A 14066-nucleotide genomic window follows, 5' to 3' on the forward strand; every position below is an offset into this window, starting at 1 on the left:
ACTTTAGAATGTGGAAATAGGCTCTTCGGCCCACCGAACCCGTGCCGACCAGTAACCACTATCCCACACACTAAGGATAATCGTACAATGTTCCGAAGCCAATTAACCTATAAACATGTAGATCTTTGGAATGTGGGAGCACCCGGAGAAAACCCACGCAGTCGCAGGGAGAACGTGCAAACTCCATACGGACAGCACCCGTAGTCAGGATGGGATCCAGGTCTCTGGTGCTGTGAGGCGGCAACTCTACTGCTGTGTCACGTTGCCCCCCTGACTCCAGCACTTTGTGTCCTCAACCTATTTAAAGTACTTGCACTGTAGATTCTCTTAAAGCTGGCAAGGGGATTGCTTGCAGCTTATCCATCTGAGCTCCACTAAAGGAGTTCTTTAAATGGCCTTTGTTGAAGTAGGAATTCTGTTCTGTCACTTACTTGGGATTGGCCTGATTAGACACAATGACGTACTGATGGCTATGAGAGACAGTCAGTAGTAAGTGCAGAGATTGAAGTATAAAATAATCAAGCAGCTAGTTAATAAACTCGTTTTGAAACATAAGTAACAAAAATATAAATTCTAGAAAAATGTATTTAAATTGGTTCACATTTTAAAACATGAATATCTCCATGTTTCTATTGAATACGTAAAATGAAAAACCTTCCCCGTCCATTCAAATAAAATACATTTGATGATAAATCACAAGCACAAGCACAAAGCGAGTGCTTTTACATTACAATGACAATGTTACATGTGGGTTCTAATACTGTGAGCTCTATGGCACCAGGCACACAAAGGCCTGGTGCAGTCTTGGGGTAAAAATAAATCACCTACATAATAGGCATTGAATACATTAAAAAGTGTAGGAAGGAACTGCAGATGCTGGTTTAAACCAAAAAATGCTGGAGTGATTCAGCGGGACAGGCAGCATCTCTGGAGAAAAGGAACGGGTGACGTTTCAGGTCGAGACCCTTCTTCAGACTGAAAGTCACGGGAAAGGGAAACGAGAGATATAGACGATGGCGTAGAGAGATATAGAACAAATGAAAGATATGCAAAAAAAGTAACAATGATAAAGGAAACATGTCACTGTTAGCTGTTTGCTAAGTGAGAACGAAAAGCTGGTGAGGGAGGGATGGAGAGAGAGGGAATGCAAGGGGTTACTTGAAGTTAGAGAAATCAATATTCATTCCGCTGGGGTGTAAGCAGCCCAAGTGACATGTGAGGTGCTGTTCCTCCAATTTGCGTTTAGCCTCACTCTGACAATGGAGGAGACCGAGGACAGAAAGGTCAGAGTGGGAATGGGAAGGGGAATTAAAGTGTTTAGCAACCAGGAGATCAGGTAGGTCCAGGCAGACTGAGTAAAGGTGTTTAGCGAAACGATCGCCAAGTCTACGTTTGGTCTCGCCGATGTATAATAATATAATATAATAATAAATAATATAATAAATTTTATTTGTGTCATATGTAGGTTGGCACAGGGTCAACGATACAATGAAATGTATTTGACAAGACAACAGGTCACCTCAGCAGTAATATTCCAAGGATAAATAAGATTAAAAAATGACATTAGCAAGGTAAAAAGTCAATATTAAAAATAGTTAGAAAGACAATATTAAAAAATAATCAGCATATATGATTTGAAATGTGTTTATGAGTTCAGAAGCCTGATGGCCTGATGGCCTGATGGTAGAAACTGTCCTTAAGTCTGGTGGGACGTGCAGCCATACTCCTGTATCATCTGCCTGATGGTAACAAGGAGGACAGCCTGCGTGCTGGGTGGCTGTGGTCCTTGATGATGCTGCGTGCCTTCCGCAGTCAACATCTTGAACAACGGATACAGTAGATGAGATTGGAGGAGGTGCACGTGAGCCGACTGAAGTGCAGTGAATGCCGTTTACAATATTTAGTCCAGCGAAGTCAATGAAATGGAATTTAGAAAATCAAAGTTCAACGTGCACACATGCTCCGCTGAGCATTTAGCTTCTGCAACACTGGCCAATTTTCTACCTCAATGCCTACAACCCAGAGTGTCCCCTTACATTGAACGTGTTGTGAATTACAATACTTTGCGTGCGCAAAACTGTGTTCTTTGTTGAACTGAGAAGTGACAATATCCCAATATCCCAATTGTCCATTTTCAAATTAAATTATATTACTTTCTAATATAATTAGAGTAGAGTTGCTGCTTTACAGCGAATGCAGCGCCGGAGACTCAGGTTCGATCCTGACTACGGGTGCTGCACTGTAAGGAGTTTGTACGTTCTCCCCGTGACCTGCGTGGGTTTTCTCCGAGATCTTCGGTTTCCTCCCACACTCCAAAGACGTACAGGTATGTAGGTTAATTGGCTGGGTAAATGTAAAAAATTGTCCCTAGTGGGTGTAGGATAATGTTAATGTGCGGGGATCGCTGGGCGGCACGGACTTGGAGGGCCGAAAAGGCCTGTTTCCGGCTGTATATATATGATATGATGATATGATATGATAATTACTTTCAACTATCAATGCAACCAATGTCTTTGCTAAATCGTGGGACACAAGTTTTTCCTCATTGTAACTATAAAGAGAAAATATAATCACTTCACGCCAGGCATATATATCCAGACACTATCAATATTTTCCCCCTTTTTCTATGAAATTTGTTGGATTATGACTCAGATATATTAGCATTAATCGGATTTAGAGAAAATATTTGTATTTGAAATCCTAAAACGAGGAGACAACAGATTTGCCTGGATATTTATGATATTAATAATAATAATAATAATAATACATTTTATTTATATAGCGCTTTTCATATACTCAAAGACGCTTTACAGAGATTTTGAGAACATAGGGAAATTAATAAATAGATAAATAAGTAAATAAATAAATGAACAGAGAAAGGAGACAGAAGGTGAGGTGACCTTCAGTGGTTGAAAATGCCAATGGCCATAAAAGGTGCCAATGATCTTAGCATTAACTTCGCTGCCCATCACAATGCTCTTCCCGGATAACCCAAATAAAGTCGCTTTTTGGACGTATAAATGAAGTATTGCCACTGGAATTAGAGTTGTATTTGAAAGAAAATGCCCAGATTGCCCCTCGGGATCTGGGGTCTTCATAACAGGTGTGTTGTTTGCTTATCGGGCATGGGATGGTCACAATATACCAGCACAGATTGTCACAAAATCCCCACAGAGTTTGGTTTTATTTCCAACTAGATCAAGCTGGGCCCAAACCTCTCCTGCATTGGTGCAGCACCCTCTCCTCCACCCCTTCCCCCCTCCCCCCTCCCCCCCTCTTTCCCCTCGCCACCTTCTCTCCCCTCCACCCCCCCTCCCCTCCCCCCCTTATCGTCTCTCATCCCCCCCTTCCCCTCCCCCCCTTATCCTCTCTCCTCCCTCCCTCCTCCCTCCCCCCTCCCTCCAACCCCCTCCCTCCCTCCCCCCACCCCCCTTAGGAGATAGAATTAAATTTTAAATGTGAATAACTTTAAAAATATAAAATCAATTTCAATGATTCTTCTTCCATTAGCACCAAAGGGACGATGGTGAGCAAGATGGGCCTAAAATTGTTGTGCTATCGTGTACCGTTTTGGCTGTAGTTCAGGAACAAACAAATGAGAGTTTTAGTATATAGATGGCAAGTAGAGTCATGGAGCTACATCGCGTGGAAACAGGCCCTTCGGCCCAACTTGCCCGTCCAGAGCATGTTGCTCAACCAAGTACATCGTCGCACGGGCCTGCATCCCTCCAAACCTTTCCTGTCCATTTACTTGTCTACGTGTCTTTTCAAGGTCATAATTGCACTCGCCCCTACCACTCCCTCTGGCAGCTACTTCAATATAAGTCCTTTAAAAATCTTTCCCCTCTCACCTTAAAGTTATGCCCTCTAGTTATAGATTCCACTACTCTGGGGGGAAGGGGGGGGGGGGAAATCGTGGCTATTCACCGTGCCTTTGCCCCGACTTTACATGCCTCTATAAGGTCACCCCTTAGCCTCCGACTCTCCAGGGAATAAACGGACAAAGCCTATCTGCTTCTTGTAACTCAAAACCTTCAGATCCGGTAACATCCTAGTAATCTTTGCGGCATCCTTTCCAGACTAATGACATCTCCCCCTCTAGCAGAATGTGCACTGTACATTCAGAGCATGAATGTGCACTAATGCCTTCATGCCAAATGCCTTCTTCACCACCATGCCTGCCTGTGTCACCACTTTCATGAAACAATATACCCACACCTCTCGGTCTCTCTGTCCTTCAACATATGCTACCATTTACTATGCAAGCCTTTCCAGCCACATTGCAATAACCGCTCGTTTATCTGAATTAAAAGTCCACTTGCCATTCCCCAGCCCATCGGCCCTGTTGATCAAGATCCCGTTGCAATCATCAATAGCCTTCACTGTCCACTCTACCACCAATTTTTTGTGCCATCTGCAAACTTACTAACCATACCCTCTGCATTCACATTTAATTTATCATTTATCAATATAAATAACAACAGTGGACTCAGCGCCAAACATAGAAACATAGAAACTAGGTGCAGGAGTAGGCCATTTGGCCCTTCGAGCCTGCACCGCCATTCAATATGATCATGGCTGATCATCCAACTCAGTATCCCGTACCTGCCTTCTCTCCATACCCCCTGATCCCTTTAGCCACAAGGGCCACATCTAACTCCCTCTTAAATATAGCCAATGAACTGGCCTCAACTACCTTCTGTGGCAGAGAATTCCACAGATTCACCACTCTCTGTGTGAAAAAAAACTTTCTCATCTTGGTCCTAAAAGACTTCCCCCTTATCCTTAAACTGTGACCCCTTGTTCTGGACTCCCCCAACATCGGGAACAATCTTCCTGCATCTAGCCTGTCCAACCCCTTAAGAATTTTGTAAGTTTCTATAAGATCCCCCCTCAATCTTCTAAATTCCAGCGAGTACAAGCCGAGTCTATCCAGTCTTTCTTCATATGAAAGTCCTGCCATCCCAGGAATCAATCTGGTGTACCTTCTCTGTACTCCCTCTATGACAAGAATGTCTTTCCTCAGATTAGGAGACCCAAACTGTACGCAATACTCCAGGTGTGGTCTCAATCCCTGTGTCACAACACTTGTTGCAGGCCTCCAATTTGGAAGACAACTCTTTACTAACACCACGTAGGAAAATAACTGCAGATACTGGTACAAATCGAAGGTATCACAAAATCACAAATGGTCTGAAGAAGGGTCTCGACCCGAAACGTCATCCATTCCCGCTCTCCTAGATGCTGTCTGACCGGCTGAGTTACTCCAGCATTTTCTGATACCTTTGATTTACTAACACCACCCTCAGAATTAGGGCTGCCAACTATCTCACTCCCAAATACAGGACAAGGTGACGCCACCTTCCCGCGCCCCACGTGACCTCACCCAGCCAGCGGCCACGTGCTCCACCAATGGCGGCCGCCTGGGCCGGGAGGCGGGGTTGCTACGCAACATCCGCTAGGCGAACACACTCGGCCCCGCTCCCCGAACACACTCCGTTAGCCCACAGTGTCCCGGCCTACAGCGGCCCGCGGGCCTAATACGGGACAAGGGCGGTCCCGTACGGGACAAACCAATTAAGTCCAAAATACGGGATGTCCCGGCTAATACGGGACAGTTGGCAACCCTACTCCGAATCCTGCCTTCAATCCAATGTTGTCAAATTGGCTAGCCCGCCACAGATCGCATTTATTGTAACTTTCCAGACCAACCAACTGTGTGGTGCCTACTGCACTGCCCTCATCAATCTTCTTGGTCAACTCTTCCAAAAAACATAATCAAGTCGGTGAGACACAATTTTGCAAGCACAGTCAGGCTGACTATCCCTAATCAGGCAAAATGTATACGAAGGAACTACAGATGCTGGTTTACATCGAAGATAGACACCAAATGCTGGGGTAACTCAGCGGGACAGGCAGCGTCTCTGGAGGGAAGGAATGGGTGAAGAAGGGCCTGAAGAAGGGTCTCGATCCAAAACGTCACCCATTCCTCCCCAGAGATGCTGCCTGTCCCGCTGAGTTACTCCGGCATTTTGTGTCTATCCCTAATCAGTCCTTGCCTTTCCAAATATATGTGGTTCCCTGTCTCTCAGAATCCCTTCCAATACTTTACCCACCACTGATATTAGGCTCGCTTGTCTGGAGTTCCTGGGCTTTTCCTTGCAGTTCACCTTAAAGGCAAAACATTAGCCCCCCTCCATTCATCTGGCACCTCACCCCTGGTTATCATTGATCAAAATGTCTCTGCCATATTTCTTCACCAGCTTCCCAAGAGGTCCGATGGTTTTTTTGTTTTAAAGGTAGTGTGGAAACGTGCCCTTCCATGTCATGCACTGATCACCCACACACTAGTTCCATCCTACACACTAGGTACAATTTACAGAGGCCAATTAACTAACAAATCTATGTGCCTTTAGAATAATGGGAGGAAACCAGAGCACCTGGGAAAACCCCACGCGGTCACAGGGAGAACGTACAGACAGCACCTGTGGTCAAGTTCGGACCCGGGTCTCTGGTGCTGTGAGGCAGCAACTCAACCGCTGCGCCACCCTACACTATATGACACCTGATCATATCCGGGGGATTTAACTGCCTTCGTGTGCCTTACAATCTCCACTTCTATAGTGTGGACTCTCTTCAAAACAACACTATTAACTTCCCCCAGTTCCTTAGCATCCATGACCGTCTCCACAGCAAATATCGACGAGAAATATTCATGTAGGACCTTGCCCATTTTCTTGTTGATCTTTATGGGGCCCTATTCAGTCCTGATGTAGGATTCCAACCCAAATCGTCAACAATTGCCTTCTCCCACACAATTCCCCGCTTGCCCTTCAGAGTTCATCCAGCAGGGCCAGTACCAGAGCAATCCAGCTAGTGCCCCTCCCACTCCAACAGCCTTGCAAATTCATTCCGTGCCAGAGAAGGTTTGGCAGGAGTTCATAAGATCATAAGACACAAGCGCAGAATTAGGCCATTCATCACATCGAGTCTGCTCTGCCACTCAATCATGACTGAGCTGTTACCACAATACTTTGTCTTTTCTCCCATTATTACTTCTTTAGTTGCCTTCCGTTCCCAATCCTCTATCTTCCCGCTAACCTTTGCCATATTATATGCCTCCCCCTTTTGCTTTTATGCTGTCTTTGACTTCGTTGTCAGGCACGGTCACCTCATTCTCCCCTTAATATTGTAATTTATCATATCATATCATATATATACAGCCGGAAACAGGCCTTTTCGGCCCTCCAAGTCCGTGCCGCCCAGCGATCCCCGTACATTAACACTATCCTACACCCACTAGGGACAATTTTTACATTTACCCAGCCAATTAACCTACATACCTGTAGGTTTCTTCTTTGGGATGAAAAGATCCTGCATTTTCTGAATGACTCCCAGAAAATCCTGCCATTGCTTCTCCACCGTCATTCCTGCTCGGTTCCCCTTCCAATCAACTTTGGTCAGCTCCTCCCTTGTGCCTCTGTTGTGGCAAGGGCATTTTTGAAGTTGTGTTCCATTCTCCAGGTGAAATTTGAGTGGTCCTTTTAGCCGGATGAAGCTATTGTTTTGGGGGGAGAGCAATCATTGCAGCTCTATACCGGCTATGTCGTTCATCACTACATTTCCAGCAACTCTCCATTTTTCAGAAAATGCTGATCCAAATTCATAGTGACAATCCCACTACAGCCCCCTATTCATGATTCCACTCCTCGCATGTCAACCCCTCCAGCTGAACTGCTACACAGCAAACGACACACTGGAAAGCGGAATGGGGTAGGGGCAAGAAGATATGACAAGTCTGCTGAGGCATCTAGGATATCCAGGTTGCTAACCATTTCACCTCTCCTTCCCATTCCCATACTGACCACTCTGTCCTGGGCCTTCTCCGTGAACAAGAGTGGTGAAGACTGGAGAAACAGCACCTTGTATTCCACTTGGGTAGAAGATGCCAGTAGCAACTGTTTTGCTGGTGGCTACCTACTGAAATAAAATGGCCTATATTCAGCACATGCAGAAAAGCAACTCCGCTTTTAATTATCTTTCAATTAATGTCAGCTATATTCTTTAATACTTCTTTTGGAAATCTAAATAACCACACTGGAATTAAACCTTTGTCCTCTGGTAATCAATTCACCTACTCTGGGCAAAAGACTCTGTGCATCTGTGAAGGAAGGAAACGCAGATGCTGGTTTAAACCGAAGAGACACACCAGAAGCTGGAGTTACAGGCAGCGTCTCCGGAGAGAAGGGATGAGTGGCGTTTCGGGTCAAGACCCTAAACTGTAAATTAATTGCATTTCTATTAGTAATACTTTTCCACACAAAACAGAGCCAATTTTTACCCAATGGGTACACTCAATATAAGATGAAATTGGATGTTCTGCATTCATTATGCTGGTTAAGCAATTATTTTATGCTCTATTTATCACACTGCTATGAATAGAATCTCGATTTTAGACAAAATACTCCTCCGTTTTTCTCTCCTGTGCTCTGAAGACTGTTAACACCTTAGTCACTGAACTCCTCCCGTTCAATGTGTAAGAAGGAACTGCAGACGCTGGTTTAAACCGAAGACAGACACAAAAAGCTGGAGTAACTCAGCGGGTCAGGCAGTACGGCTGGAGAGAAGGAATGGGTGACGTTTCAGTCTGAGGAAGGGTCGCGACCCAAAACGTCACCCATTCCTTCTCTCCTGAGATGCTGCCTGACCCGCTGAGTTACTCCAGCATTTTGTGTCTGTCCTCCCATTCAATCCACCACACCCACTCCCTTCCCCCACAACTTGCGGCACGGTGGCGCAGCGGGAAGAGTTGCTGCCTTACAGCGCCGGAGACCCAGGATCGATCCCGACTACGGGTGCTGCCTGTACGGAGTTTGTACGTTCTCCCCGTGACCTGCATGGGTGTTCTCCGAGATTTCCTCCCACACTCCAAAGACGTACGGGTTTGTAGGTTAATTGGCTTGGTAAGTGTAAAAATTGTCCCTAGTGTGTGTAGGATAGTGTTAATATGCGGGGATTGCTGGTCGGCGCGGAGGGGCCGAAGGGCCTGTTTCCACACTGTGTCTCTAAACTAAACTAAACTAAACTCAAAACTATCACCAATTTTGCAGTCACAGATTCAGATGAATGACAAAATGTCTTCAACCTCAGGAGAAAGAATAGAGGGATATTTTGTTGAGCAACGAGAATGTTAACAGCCAAAACAAAAATGCTGTCAATTTAGGATAGCATTGGCAGCAGGATTACACATATTACAATATCAGGGAACGTTAAAACCTACTCCTTCTGCCAAAGCTGAGGACGAGCAGAAGTGCAGTTGATGAGGATTTATGGGTGCAGTCTCAAGTTCTTGTCGGCTTAGCACAACTGCGAGAATCACCAAATCCAAATCAAATTAAAGGACCCAGACCTTAACAGCTGGTTTGATTTCCCATCTGTTTATTTGTCTGATGAATTTCAGCCATGATATGCAACCCTTCCAAACATCAGACTATGGTCTCCTTCCCACAGCTCTGAGACTGTGAAGACCAGTTATTGTTTTTTCAAATCAAAAACATTCAAGGTCTCGATCCGAAACGTCGCCCATTCCTTCTCCACGGAGGTACTGCCTGTCCTGCTGAGTTACTCCAGCATTTTGTGTCTGTCTTCGGTGTAAACCAGCACCTGCAGTTCCTCCCTCCACACTCCTACCTTTATATGGCGTGCAAGTCCTTCCCAGGTTGCCTGGGCCTTGCGCACATCTTACGATCGAGCCTCTGGGTGAGTGGTGGATGGGTTAGCTGGCTGCCGCGAAGCTGCAGGGCACCTCTACCACGTGGGAACTCGGTTTGTGGCAGCATCTCAATGGTTGGGTTAAACACCCGGCTTTAACAACATATTCTCCTCGTTGGGCCCATGACTTTACCGCCAGGCAGCTGCATTTCCGACTTGCGAACTGTCCAAGTTATGAACAGTTCAGAGGAACTAAACCCTGTCGTCACGTGATGAGGACCAGCAGATCACGTCTCCCTAAGACACGGGCGGCACAGTGGCGCAGCGGGTGGAGCTGCTGCCTTACAGTACGAGAGACCCAGGTTCGATCCTGATCTCGGGTGCTGTCTGAGTGAGCACGCACGCTCTCCCTGGGACCTCATGGGTTTCCTCCGGGTGCCCCGGTTTCCTCCCACATCCCCAAGATGTGCAGATTTTAAGGTTAAGTGGCCTCTGTAAATTGTAAAAAGCGAAGGTGGGATAACGTAGAACTAATGTGAACCATGGTTCACAAGTTCACAAGTTCACGTTATAGGAGTATATTTAGGCCATTTGGCCCATCGAACACTCCGCTGGTCTCTGCCTCCTAATCCCATTTTCCTGCCTTCTCCCCAAAACCCTTGACACCCGTTCGAATCAAGAATTTGTCTTATCTCTGCCTTAAAAAATCCACTGACGTGGCCTCCACAGCCCTCTGTGGCAATGAGTTCCACAGATTAACTACCCTCTGACTAAAGACGTTCCTGACTAAAGGAGTAAAGAGGTCCTTCTGTAGTTGTACAGGGCCCTATTGAGTCCGCACCTGGAGTACTGTGTGCAGTTTTAGTCTCCAAATTTGAGGAAGGATATTCTTGCTATTGAGGGCGTGCAGCATAGGTTTACTAGGTTAATTTCCGGAATGGTGGGACTGTCATATGTTGAAAGACTGGAGCGACTAGGCTTGTGTACACTGGAATTTAGAAGGATGAGAGGGGATCTTATCGAAATGTATAAGATTATTAAAGGGTTGGACATGTTAGAGGCAGGAAACATGTTCCCAATGTTGGGGGAGTCCAGAACCAGGGGCCACAGTTTAAGAATAAGGGGTAGGCCATTTAGAACGATGAGGAAAAACTTTTGCAGTCAGAGAGTTGTGAATCTGTGGAATTCTCTGCCTCAGAAGGCAGTGGAGGCCAATTCTCTGAATGCATTCAAGAGAGAGCTAGATAGAGCTCTTAAGGATAGCGGAGTCAGGGGGTATGGGGAGAAGGCAGGAACGGGGTACTGATTGAGAATGATCAGCCATGATCACATTAAATGGCGGTGCTGGCTCGAAGGGCCAAATGGCCTACTCTTGCACCTATTGTCTATTGTCTATTGTCTATTGTCCTCACCTCCAGGATGGGCTCCCATCTTCCCTAGCAGCACGTTATTGAAGGCCTTCTGAAAATGGTTGGGACGGGCTTGGTGGGTCCAAGCTAAGAGCGCCCATGATTAAACCTTGCAAGGTTTGTTCCCTTATCCATTTAAATAGCGGTAACAGCCATCACTTAATAGCAGATATAAACATTTGCAATATTTTTTGGAGTGCACGCAGTGGTGGCCATCTCTCTCAACTAAACACGACCCACTGCTGTGCGGCCAAATTCTGTTCAAAACTCCACTTACAAATTTGCAAATGGCTCACCATAGTGGGTCAAACTTCAAACAATAACAAGACAGGTTACAGGAAGGAGATAGAGAACTTAGTAACATGGTGCCAAGACAACGTGCTTTTCCTCAATATCATCACTGACTTCAGGAAGCACATGGTCCAGTCCATATCAGTGGTGCTGAAGTGGAGAAGGTCGGGAGTTTCAAGTTCCAAAATGTAAACATCACCAACAATTTGTTTTCATCCAACCACATTGACACTGCAACCAAGAATGCACACCAATGCCTCGACTCCCTCTGAAAACGAAGACAATTTGGCATTCATGCAATGGCTCCTACCAATATCCACAAATGCACCATCAAAGGCACTCTATCCGAATGCATCGCAGCTGGGCATGGTAACTGTTCTGCCAAGATTCCTTGAAAATGCACATACTTGGCCAATAAACTTATTAATTAATTCATTCTTTCATTCATTCATTCATTCATTCAAGACCACAAGAAATTGCAGGGAATTGTGAACACAGTCCAGTCTATCAGGTATACCAGCCTCCACCCCCATCAATTCCATCTACACTTTACATTGCCACAGTAAAGTGGCCCACATAATCAAGGACCACTCCCTCTTCTCCCCTCATTCCCATCGGGCAGGGGGTATAAAATGAATTAATACACCATCATATTCGCTTTCCTGCTGTTATCAGATTCTTGAGGTGATCTCTCATGTCCTAAGGTATCACAAAATGCTAGAGTAACTCAGCAGGTCAGGCAGCATCTAGGAGAGAGGGAATGGGTGATGTTTCGAGTCGAGACCCTTCTTCAGACTGATGTCCTCCTCATGTCCTAAGGATGAATTTTCAATCTTTCAATCTATCGTCTTGCACTTTTTGTTGTCTGTACTTTCCCTCTCTCTGTAGCACCATGTTCTACACTCTGTTATAGATTCATAGAGTCATACAATGTGGAAACAGGTCCTTCGAACCTACATGCCCAAACCAATCAAAATGGTGCATCTACACTAGCCCCACTTGCCTGCCTTTGGCCCGTATCCCTCTGAACCTGTCCTCTTCATGTACCAGTCTAATTGTTTCCTAAACATTGCAATAGTCCCTGCCTCAACTACCTCCTCGAGCAGCTTGTTCCATACACCCACCACCCTTTGTGTGAAAAAGTTACCCCTCAGATTCCTATTAAATCTTTTCCCCTTCCCCTTAAACCTATGTCCTCTGGCCCTTGATTCCCCTACTCTGGGCAAGAGACTCTGCATCTATTCCTCTCATGATTTTAAACACCTCTAGAAGATCACCCCTCATCCTCCTGCGCTCCTGGGAATAGAGTCCCAGCCTACTCAACCTCTCCCTATAGCTTAGACCCTCTAGGCCTGGCAACATCCTCATAAATCTTCTCTGCAGCCTTTCCAATTGACATCATCTTTCCTATAACATGGTGCCCAGAAATGAACCCCATACTTTAAATGCAGCCTCAAAAACGTCTTATATAACTGCAACATAACTTCCCAACTTCTCTGAATGATGAAGGCTAATGTGCCAAAAGCCTTTTTGACCACCCTATCTACCTGTGGTGCCACCTTCAAGGAACTATGCACCTGCACTCCTAGATCCCTCTGCTCTACAACACTCCCCAGAGCCCCACCATTCACTGTGTAGGTCCTGCCCATGTTAGACTTTCCATTTCCATTGGGTTTTTTGGTCTCTTTTACACTCCCTGATGTACTCAGTCTGAAGAAGGGTCTCGACCCGAAACGTCACCCATTCCTTCTCTCCTGAGATGCTGCCTGACCTGCTGAGTTACTCCAGCGTTTTGTGAATAAATACCTTCGATTTGTACCAGCATCTGCAGTTATTTTCTTATACTCACGTGTAATATATGCTCCCCCAGCATGCAACTTTTTTCACTGCCTCTCAGTACGAGTGATGATAATAAACCAACACCAATAAATCAAATGTTCAACTAATAACTCTCAAGAAAGTCAAAACCTCCTAATAAACTATTTGCCGAACTTGATATCTCTATCCCAAGAAGAAGGGCCTCACCTTACCTTCACCCACACTTTGTTTATCAGTTCAGAATATTAAGGCCCCATTTCGGCTTCCACATAGCTCATTAATCTGCTGTACACTCAAAGACATGTAACGCTCGGTTGTTACTGATCTAATGCACTGTGCCCTTGTGTGGTCACCAGTGCCTCCATAAGTGTCTTAGTTCAATGTGGACACAAAAATTGGGGAGAGAAGCTCGTGGAGAAATCAGCTCACTTCAAGATTTTGTGCAAATGTGCAAGACAAAAACTCAATTGACCAAATGAAGGAGTTATCCATTTTATCCACAAGATCTCCCTTCTACCAAACAAATATGCACAATTTGTAAAAAAGAAACACTTCACATTTGTGCATTTAAATAAATTAGTGGTGCAGTGATAGAGAGTTGCTTACAGCGCCAGAGACCGGGTTCGATCCTGACCACGGGTGCTGTCTGCACGGAGTTTGTACATTCTTCCCGTGACCTGCGTGGGTTTTCTCCGAGAACTTCGGGTCCTCCCACACTCCAAAGACGTACGGGTTTGTAGGTTAATTGGCTTGGTATAAATGTAAAAAATGGCCCGAGTGTAGGATAGCGTTAATGTGCGGGGATCGCTGGTCAGCGCAGACTCGGTGGGTCGAAGG

The 14066-nt window shown here is 45.5% G+C and overlaps 1 protein-coding gene across 2 annotated transcripts in view; it reads right to left on the reverse strand.

Moving 5' to 3' along the window:
• Nucleotides 1–14066, reverse strand: part of LOC144601575 (haloacid dehalogenase-like hydrolase domain-containing 5) — a 46502-nt gene that overhangs the window by 16294 nt on the left and 16142 nt on the right. The gene's annotated exons all lie outside the window — the stretch shown is intronic.

This window comes from Rhinoraja longicauda, chromosome 17, assembly GCF_053455715.1.
Source record: "Rhinoraja longicauda isolate Sanriku21f chromosome 17, sRhiLon1.1, whole genome shotgun sequence".
NCBI classification, from domain to species: domain Eukaryota; kingdom Metazoa; phylum Chordata; class Chondrichthyes; order Rajiformes; family Arhynchobatidae; genus Rhinoraja; species Rhinoraja longicauda.